The sequence below is a fragment of the Papaver somniferum genome, chromosome 4 (genome assembly GCF_003573695.1).
Source record: "Papaver somniferum cultivar HN1 chromosome 4, ASM357369v1, whole genome shotgun sequence".
NCBI classification, from domain to species: domain Eukaryota; kingdom Viridiplantae; phylum Streptophyta; class Magnoliopsida; order Ranunculales; family Papaveraceae; genus Papaver; species Papaver somniferum.
Genome location: NC_039361.1, coordinates 88111107 through 88120539, shown reverse-complemented (window position 1 = coordinate 88120539; position 9433 = coordinate 88111107).

Here is a 9433-nt window from a genome sequence, read left to right as displayed (position 1 = left end):
ATTATGGAAAAGTGAGGGACCGATCAAGAATGCATGGAACTGGCCCTTGAGGGTGCGGGACCAGATGATGGTCGATTAAGCAAATCCCAAGTTGTTCGGAAAGAGCTTGGACCCAATATGAGTAATTGCGCAAATTAGGTCAGAATTAGGAAAACGTGTGGGGTCGGATTTTTGCAAGCCCTAGGGACGACCTTGGTCGGTCAAGAGGGCATGCACGTGTTACCATGGTGTCCGAGTTTTCGTACTGAGAGTTTCAGCATTTTCTGATGTGCGTTCGAGCAACATTGTGAATTTTCAGAAGAGTTTCATCTTGACTGAAATTCTTGATTTTTGCTGGAATGAGCATGTATGCTCAATTGATCAATATTTTATAAATATAAAAATAGAAATATTTTAATATTCTTTTCGTGAATAGCCTAGTCGGTCATGAGACCATGTTGACTTTTGGTTTTTTCATGGTTTGAGCAATATTTTGAGAAAATATGGAGAAACCATGATTTTTGTTGAAACAGGGAAGTTTCACAAGATGAGAGAAGTAATAGTTTATGAAAGATTAGGGATTGCAAGGTGTGGGACCAGCCACGGCTAGGGCATGGCCAGCCGGCTAAGTTGCCCGGTCCCGTGACTCCTTTACTTATTTTATATTATTATTTTTCATGAAACCACGAAAATATGGAGAAACCATGAAAATATGGAGAAACCATGAGTTTAGCTCAAACAAGGAAAGTTGTTAGAATGGAGGAGTCTTCCTGGGTTCATGAAAACAACAAAAATAAGGAAAATAATGGAGGAAGCATGGGACCGGCCACGGCCCATGGGCGCTTCTCCATTATTTTAATGTTATTATTTTCTCTCTCCTGTTTTGTGCGGGATTCCTCATTTGTCCATATTTTGGATGCTCGTTCGCGCATTTGGGTGCTCGTTCATGCATCATGGTTGAGTACACTTGCACCATTTTATGGGACTCACTCAGGAATAGCCCAGATGCCCGATTACTGAGTATTTATTACTAATTTAATGAAATTCAGTGGAGAATGATTCATGAAATTGAGGAATAAAAGTGAGTAGTTTATTATTATCAATTCATATGATCAGTCGTGGGTTCGACCATGAATTCGGAATAATAATAAAATAGGTATTAACATTCCATGGGATCGTGGATTCGACCACATAATAGGAGTAATAAGATAGGTATTACCATTTCATGAGATAAGTCGTGGATTCGACCATGAAATAGGATTAACATCTATTACCATTTCATGAGATCAACCCATGGATTCGATCATGAAATCGGAGCAATACATTTATCTATTACCATTCCATAGAACCATTCGTGAGTTTGACCATGGAATAGGAGCAATAAGATAAGATAGATTATTTTCTAGGAATCCAGTGGTGAATGTCACGGTAGAATTAATCTATTGCAGAAGGGATATTAGCCAGTTAAAGCGTCAAACCCATTCTGAGGTGCATAGTCAGGAAACAACGGATGTTTGCAGAAGTCCCGAAGACGTTATTGCTCTCAATCTTATGGAGAACCGCCTGGGTCTATACACGGTCTCTCTACACAGTCAGGGAACAGTGAGTGTCACCGACGTCCTGAAGGCGTTATTGCTCTCAATCTTACGGAGAACCGCCCAATCGTTCTTCTATGTAGAGGGGGGTCTCTCTCATGTAGTCAGGGAACAGTGAGTGTCACCGACGTCCTAAAGGCATTATTTCTCTCAATATTACAGAGAATCGCCCAATTATGTTATTCTACATAGAGGGCATGATGAAATGCGAGGTATCGAACGCTCAGCTAGTGGAGGCCTTCCGAAATGCATAATCATCATGTCTTCGCAAAATATGAATCGTCACATGCCTGAAAGCCGTGTCAGAAACATGTATCATGATTTTACGGTTTTGACCTTTGTTGAAAATCCACTATCTACAAAAAGTTACTGAACATGTTCAAAGTATGTCGACATCTTATTTCTTTGTAAATCCTTTTTCATATTTACAATCTTGGAACCGATTATACCACACATACAAACAAGTTAGAACTGGTTCATCCGATTTCTAAGAACTATGTGATTGATCAAATATCAATACATTAATTGTGGGTTTACGGTTCTACTAAACACAAGGATCGGTTCTACCTTAATATGGTTACTGGGACCGGTTACATCAGTTACCAAATCGGTTACGTCAATTACCAGGACCGGTTACCATATTCTCATGGTATTACTTCTGATCGGTCACACCAGTTACCTGGATCAGTTACACAATTTTCCAGGACCGGTTACACCAATTACAAGGATCGACTACACACTCTTTTGTGACCGATCACACCAATTACTAGGATCGGTTATACCAACTACTAGGATCGGTCACACCAATTATAAATATCGATCATACCATCTTAGGTGATTGCTTAGGATCGGTTACACTAATAAAAGTCATACCAATACATAAGTAAGGCATTGTGACTAGTTTTACCAAGATACATAACAAGTTATGATCGTAACTACTAACTCACACATATTGGTAATCCAAAGATATGCAATGAATAACAATACTAATAAGCCTAGAGATTACCCTTTTGATTCATAAAAAAATTGATGAATATACTTCCTTTAAACAAATGTAAACATTGTTTCCTAGAACGAAATCTTCACCCATACCCGTACACATAATCACAATAACATTCATACGATTACGTCGATTTCTTATATACGAAGTTCAAAAGATAAGCATTATACTTCTTATTCTAATTCCTTAATACTATGTCTACTAGAGTATAATCATTCACAGCTTCGCAGTTATGTTTTCAATATAGCACGACTTGAAAGATACGTTAGGAATGAAATATTTCAAGTCAAAATATTACTAACCTCAAGAGGAAGGATGACGTCGTCGATGTAGCTTGTTACTTCTTCACATTCTTCAAGTCTTCAAGTAATACTTGTATGTCTCATTATCCTAATCTTTCTATCCTAACCTATACGAAGTTGTTTCTAGTACATAATCAAGCGACTCTTTAATTGTGAGTTTTGATTCACTAAAATATGACAACCAAACTTGACATACTATCCTAATCATTAATATCCAATCATGACAGGATACAACATTCACGTTCAAGGAAACAATGATCGGTGTTCTAGAACGATCCACTTGGTTCTACATGGCATATCCAAGATGTACCAAGCCACACCTCATGAAAGATGGAGTTCCATGGTGCAAAAGTTGCGAGAAAAGAGTGAGAAATCCAGTTGCACGATACAAGTTGTAGCTCAAAGTGACATACAATACCACAACGACTATAATAATAGTGTCCGGTCCATCTGCAGAACCACTCGTTGATAATGTGAAAGTAGCAAAACTCATGGAAATCAGCAGCATTAACATAGAGGTATGAAATACATTCTAACTCGGGCTATAAATACATTGCATATAATAAATAAATCTAATAGTTAGATTGGAAAACAGGCAAATATGGCAGAAAATGTACCCGAAATATGGAATACACTGGGGAAGTCATTCGTATTCGAAGTGAATCTCACTAGGAGTTCTTTTGGATACAATAATTTTTCAGTCAGGAAACTATATCCAATAAATTTTGAACTAGAAGCTAAATACGAACTCCGCAAGATGCAACAGGTGACAAAATTTAGACACAATATTTAGTGCAAATAATGAAAGTGCACAACGGGATGAAGGTGAAAATATGGATGAAATTGAAAAGGCGAGGGTACCCAAATATACCACAATCTAAAACTTTTACTACCTATAAGTTCTTTCTCCGAAAGTGATTGTCTATGGACTGAGTCGAGACAATACAACTAATCGGTTCACACTTCGTGTGATCGTCTATGGATACGAGATCGAGACAATGCAACAACGAAGTATGTTTACTTGATACAAAGTTTCGGACTTAACCAAACACAATAGGATTGCTTATCAAGTAAATAGGAATTAACGTTTGTGTAATTTACTTTAATTATAATAAAACAATTATAAAACGGAAATATAAAGTAAATGACACGGAAAGATTTTGTTAACGAGGAAACCGAAAATGCAGGAAAAACCCTGGGACCTTGTCCAGAATTGAACACTCTCAGGATTAAGCCGCTACACAAAATTACACCTAACTTCGTATAGTTGAGACCAAGCAACTAAACTTATAGTTCACCTAGTTTCGTCTGTATTCCCACGCCTCCAACTTATAAATAAGTCACGTACTTGGAATAATTCTTTTAGTTCGTATTCCAAACAGTAAAGGAACAACAAATCTGTTTGGTATCAACTCTATTCAACCAAGTGATATGAGTCGGACAAAGGCTCTTCCGTTTATCTTAACATAAACTCCTTCGTCGGGTCCTTAGATCTATCTTATGTTCAATTAACGAAATAATCGTTTAAGATTAAGCCAACAACACTCTTAATCCAAAGAATTGTGTTGATGCGGATCTACTTAATTAATCAATCCAATCTACCACAAGGATAAACCGATTATTAATTGGATCCTCTTTTGCCAAAACAAGTATTGTTCACACCAAAGATTATAAACCCAAGTCAGATCTTCAATATCTTTTTTGTCTTCAAATCTTCTTAAATATTCAATAAAAACCTGCACACAATCAGTTGAATCTCTTGTGATCAATCACGGACAGAACGGAGTCTGTTAAGAATGGATTATCACAAGATCGTATTTAGAACTAACAACAGTCTAAAGATCCCTGTCGAAACTCTGAACTAGTTTGGGTGAATCTTATATCATAAGAGAAGATCCTCAAGCATAAACAAACTAGGTGCAATCAGATTTCAACCACCGTTTGTCAATCAAATCAATCGAAAAACAAAAGATAAACCGCAATTATCTAGTTTCCCACCAACGGTACACGCTAGAGCTTCCCCATCCCAAAGAAGACTTTAAACTGAGCGGTCGTAAGAGATTTTGCCTAATTAGGTTACTCTCCTCTCCGAATAGGAGGCTACACCAGTAACTACAAAAAAAGAGGAAGTATGTTGTTACGAAGGATTAGTTTGCTAGAAAGGCAAACTTCAAGTATTTATAAACAAGGAAGTTTGAACACCAAGGAATTTCCAAACCGAAAAAATTCTCAAGATATTCATAAAAGCACAAATTCGGTTTCCATAATTCCTGGAAATACTCTTTCCAAAAATAATGATCGAAATCTCTCGGAAAATCTAATTAGTAAATGCACATTACTAATTCTTATATTTCCCTGCAAAATGAAATTAATAACCTTAATTAAAAGATTTTAACTTACTTATGTTTCGATCCCGAGATTTTCTTCATTTAGCTATTAAGGAATAACTTTGAACAATTAAAGAAATAAACATTCACATCACATGTTCAAAGTATGTCGACATCCTTACTTTGTAAGTTCTCTTTCACACTTACAACCTTGAAACCGATTTTCCACACTTCCAAACAAATTTAGAATTGGTTCATCTGACTTTCAAGAACTATGTGATTGATCAAACAAACATTCAATCACTATCATGGGTTTAACGGTTCTACCAAAACAAGTTTCGGTTCTACCTCCATGTGAGTACTGTGCATAGTCGCACTAGCTTTCCAAAAATTCGGTTGACTAGATATTAGGATCGGTTCCCCACATATATATGGTATCTAACTTATATGTGTTGCACATGTCCATAGGATCAGTTCCCCTTTTCCTAAAAACGTGTTGCACATGTCCATAGGATCGGTTCCCCTTTCTGCTATAAACCTTGCTGCACCTCATACAAGGATCGGTTCCCCTTTGTGATGTATTGCACCTCTTACTAGGATCGGTTCCCCTTTCCCAAATTTGGTCAGACATAACACAAACCCGATCATACTATCTCAGGTGATTACTTAAGATCGGTTTCACTAATAAAAGTCATACCAATACATAAGTCAGGCCTTTGTGAATAGTTCTACCAAGAACACAAACAAGTTGTGAGCGGCTATACTCAATCACGCATATTGGTTGTTCATAAGATAAGCAGTGAATAACAAAACCAATAACACCTGGAAATTTCCTTTTCGGTTCACAAACAAGTTTATGAATTTACTTCCTTAGAACACATGTAAACATTGTTCCCTAGGATGAAATCCTCACCTCATACCCATACATAATCACAATAGCATTCAAATGATTATGGCGATGTCTTATCTACAAAGTTTAATGATTAAGCAATAAAACTCATATTGTATTCCTTAATACCATGTCTATCTAGAGTTCAAATAAGCTTCGCAGTTATGTTTTCAATATGCACGACTTGAAAGATACGTTAGGTAATGAAACGGTTCGAGTCAAATATCACTAACCTCAAATGGAAGCATGATTGTCGTCGTTGTAGATCCTTACTTCTTCACATCTTCAAGTCTTCGTAATACTTGTAATGTCTCATACCCTAATACTTTCAAGCTAACCTATACGAAGTTGACTCTAGAACATAATCAAGCGACTCTTAACATGAGTTTTGATTCACTAAAATATGACAACCAAACTTGACATACCAACGCTTGGTGGGTTCAACCGAGCAATGCTCTAACAGAAATGATAGCATTGGTGAACTTAACAGCAAAGGGAGGCAGAGACTGACCAACATGGTGATGATAAACACTTGGACGATGAGGCAGCATTGGAAAAATTAGAAGTTGCAGAAAAAGGAATAGAAAGTGAAAAGGCAGGGGTCTAACAACCACACCCAATATTTTGCTTAACAATATGTATGGACTAAATCCAATATACTTTCAAGAGAATCAACTAGATAGTCAGACTCAATCTTAAGAATAGTATATCAAAGGGTTATATCTCAATTTCTCAATTCAATCTGCAATCAAACAAATAGGAATTTGTGAGCCCGGTTGAATATAAGAAATAACTTGGACGGTATCAAAAACCAATATCCAAGTGTCAATCAATTTAATCAACAACCAAAGGTTGGATTCACAATTGATTGAACTTAAGCACGACATGTGATATTTCTATTATATAAACAAATATAATGCGGAAAACAAATAACACGGACACCAGAAGTTTTGTTAACGAGGAAACCGCAAATGCAGAATAACCCCGGGACCTAGTCCATATTTGAATACCACACTGTATTAGGCCGCTACAGACACTAGCCTACAAGTTAACTTCGGACTGGAATGTAGTTGTTCCCTAATCAATCTCACACTGATCAAGGTACAGTCGCATTCCTTACGCCTCTAGAACCACGCCAGATTCTGCGCACATGATTCCCTTAGCTGATCTCACACACAACTAAGAGTTGCTACGACCCAAAGTCGAAGACTTGATAAACTAATATGTCTCATGCAGAAAAGTCTATAGAATAGATAAATTTGTCTCCCAAAGATAAACCTATGAGTTTTGTTCCGTATTTTGATGAATCAAGGTGAACATGAACAAATTGATATACCGGACTTATATTCCCGAAGAACATCCTGGAAATATCAATCACCTCACAATAATATTAATTGTACGGTAGTAAAACAAGATATTGTGGAATCACAAACGATGAGGCGAAGATGTTTGTGACTACTTTTTATCTTTCCTATCGGAAAATCAATCTTGAGCAAATCTTAGAGAAGATAGTACTCAATCACGATAGAAAATAGCAAGATCAGAACACGCAGCTTCAGAGAAAATAGTTGGGTCTGGCTTCACAATCCCAATGAAGTCTTCAAGTCGTTAACCTACAGGATTTCGTGAAAAACCTAAGGTTAAAGGATAATTGATAAGTGCATAATTCATATGATTTTAGTGTCCATTCCATACTTGCTTGGGCTATTATTCTTGCATATTTTGGTATTATTACTCTTGTTTTCTCTTATTTGTCTCAATTAGGTGAATCATCCAAAAAGGAGCTACAAAGTTCTGAAAATAGCTAAGAATAGAAGTATTCCAAGTATCCAAGTGCCCAAGTCCAAGAGAAGTGGAAGAAGTGCGACGAAAATGAGCAAAACGTTCAAAATAAAGACTCAGGCCAAATACCGATATTAACTCATTCAAATTAAGGATTTATCATCACCATCTTTAATAGAATTTAAATATAAAAAGAATTCAAAAATAATGAGGTCATTCCGAGTTCGGATGAAGAAGTTGTGGCCAAAACAGTTTTTTATCAAATACCGAGGACAGTGAAGTCCGCGAACTAGGTTCAGGACTGGGTTCGCAGACTTAATTCCGAAAATTTCTGCTGTATTTTGAAGTTTGCGGACTGGGTTCGCTCTTAGCAAATAGGAAACATGTATTTACACTCTGGAAGGCCTAAGGGAACGTTTGGAGTCGTTAGGTCATATTTTTGGGTCGGGTTCCTAAACCAAACTAAATACGTGAAGGCCAAGCAATGTAAACCTATAAAAATGTATTATGTTATGTGAAATCATATCATATCATTAGGTCACGAAATTGTTAGGTTTTGGAGAGAAGAAACATCATACAGAGCGATTATCAATCGTAACGTTATCTCTTTACTTTTCTCAAATGTATATCATGTCATGGATGTTTCTACATCCATGAGTAGATAAACACCTATTGATTAAGGATGAATTTTAAGTTGTAAACAAGATTTGAGTTATTATATTAATCTACTTTGAAGTTCTTCATATGATTATCGATTGTTTATATTATTTGAATATTTATGATTGATTGATAGATTATTTAGGTGGCCAACTAAATTGATTTGTTGATTCAATCTATTGCTAGTATTAAGTTAGGAGATAAGTAATCGTCGAATATCTTTTACACAAGTAGAGAACACAAAACCTTACGGAGGGATTCTGTGGAGCGATTGTGTGTATAAACAACACTAAAAAGTGGACCTTGATATAAGAGTCTAACTAGTAGGATCAACCTATAAATTCAAAAAAGGTAAAGCATTCAATTGGATTACACCTTGAGTGATCTACTACTTGATGGTTCGTTGAATAGAATTTGGTAGGCGAGAACTTTCGTATCCAGTGATATAAGGAATTTAGGAGATAGCACTAATCTAGCTGTTATTCCACGGTTGGTGATAAACTATGATTAACGACGAGTAAGCAACTATAATAACTCATTGACGGTTTATATATGAAGAAGGATTCCTCGATCATATCTCTCTCTCTTGATTACAATACAATTTTATTTGCTTTGATTGTTTATTTTGTTCACAATCTAAAAAAAAAAACCTCTGTGACACTTTGACAACTAAAACTCACTGCTCTTCGTGGGAACGATCCTTACTTCCATTATATACCAGTTAATTGTGTGGGAATACTATTATTAATTTGATTGCATTTACGACACGCATCAATAATCGATTCTAGTCGCAACTAGTATCACACAAGAGGTGTGGGGATTAGGTTTCCCAGTTGCTAGAGTTCTCCTTTATATAGTCTTCAAAATCAGGGTTTGCAATCAATGCTACCTTGGTAACAAAG